At 36.9% G+C, this 1,669-nt stretch overlaps 1 non-coding gene across 1 annotated transcript; it reads right to left on the reverse strand.

Annotated features, from left to right (window-relative positions):
• Positions 1-848: 848 nt before the first annotated feature.
• On the reverse strand, positions 849-952 carry LOC112773511 (small nucleolar RNA R71). Its single transcript, XR_003188058.1, has one exon. It is a non-coding gene; the product is annotated as a small nucleolar RNA R71 (small nucleolar RNA).
• Between the last annotated feature and the right edge of the window lie 717 nt (positions 953-1,669).

The raw sequence follows: 1,669 nt of genomic DNA on the forward strand, positions 1-1,669 counted from the left end.
TTAACTAATTATTTTAAATTTTAATTTAATTTAATTTAATTTTTCTTTTTTTAAAAAAAATTTCGAATTCTAACTAATTTTAAATAAAAAAACAAAAAACAAAAAATATATTTTTTAATTTAATTTATTTAATTTTTGAATTCTTTCATCTACTAACACCCCTCTTTCACCCAAGAATTCGAACTCATTCCTCTCCCTTGTGTTTGGATTCTTATCTTTTCCTTCCTCCATTATTCTCTTCTTATACTTACATAAGGAATCTCTATACTGTGACATAGAGGATTCCATATTTTCTTTTCTGTTTTCTTCTTTTTCATATGAGCAGGAACAAGGATAAGAACATTCTTGTTGAAACTGATCCTGAACCTGAAAGGACTCTGAAGAGGAAGCTAAGGGAAGCTAAAGCACAACTCTCTGGAGAAAATCTGACAGAAATTTTCGAAAAAGAAGGAGACATGGCTGAAAATAATAACAATGCAAGGAAGATGCTTGGTGACTTTACTGCACCAAATTCCAATTTACATGGAAGAAGCATCTCAATCCCTGCCATTGGAGCAAACAATTTTGAGCTAAAGCCTCAATTAGTTTCTCTGATGCAACAGAACTGCAAGGTTCATGGACTTCCATCAGAAGATCCTTTTCAGTTCTTAACTGAATTCTTGCAGATCTGTGATACTGTTAAGACCAATGGGGTTGACTCCGAGGTCTACAGGCTTATGCTTTTCCCGTTTGCTGTAAGAGACAGAGCTAGAATATGGTTGGACTCTCAACCTAAAGATAGCCTGAACTCTTGGGATAAGCTGGTCATGGCTTTCTTAGCCAAGTTCTTTCCTCCTCAAAAGCTTAGCAAGCTTAGAGTGGATGTTCAAACCTTCAAACAGAAAGAAGGTGAATCCCTCTATGAAGCTTGGGAGAGATACAAGAAACTGACCAAAAAGTGTCATTCTGACATGCTTTCATAATGGACCATCCTGGATATATTCTATGATGGTCGGTATGAATTATCTAAGATGTCATTGGACCATTCTGCAGGTGGATCCATTCATCTAAAGAAAACGCCTGCAGAAGCTCAGGAACTCATTGACATGGTTGCAAATAACCAGTTCATGTACACTTCTGAAAGGAATCCTGTGAATAATGGGATGCCTCAGAGGAAGGGAGTTCTTGAAATTGATACTCTGAATGCCATATTGGCTCAGAATAAAATATTGACTCAGCAAGTCAATATGATCTCTCAGAGTCTGAATGGATTGAAGGAATCATCCAACAGTACTAAAGAGGTATCTTCCGAAGAAGAAGCTTATGATCCTAATAACCCTGCAATAGCAGAGGTGAATTACTTGGGTGAACCCTATGGAAACACTTATAATCTCTCATGGAGAAATCATCCAAATTTCTCATGGAAGGATCAACAAAAGCCTCAACAAGGCTTTAATAATGGTGGAAGAAACAGGTTTAGCAATAGTAAGCCTTTTCCATCATCCACTCAGCAACAGACAGAGAATTCTGAGCAGAATCTATCTAGCTTAGCAAATATAGTCTCTGATCTATCTAAGGCCACTTTAAGTTTCATGAATGAAACAAGGTCCTCCATTAGAAATTTGGAGGCACAAGTGGGCCAGCTGAGTAAAAGAGTCACTGAAACTCCTCCTAGTACTCTCCTAAGCAA

Source organism: Arachis hypogaea, chromosome 18 (assembly GCF_003086295.3).
Source record: "Arachis hypogaea cultivar Tifrunner chromosome 18, arahy.Tifrunner.gnm2.J5K5, whole genome shotgun sequence".
NCBI classification, from domain to species: Eukaryota; Viridiplantae; Streptophyta; class Magnoliopsida; order Fabales; family Fabaceae; genus Arachis; species Arachis hypogaea.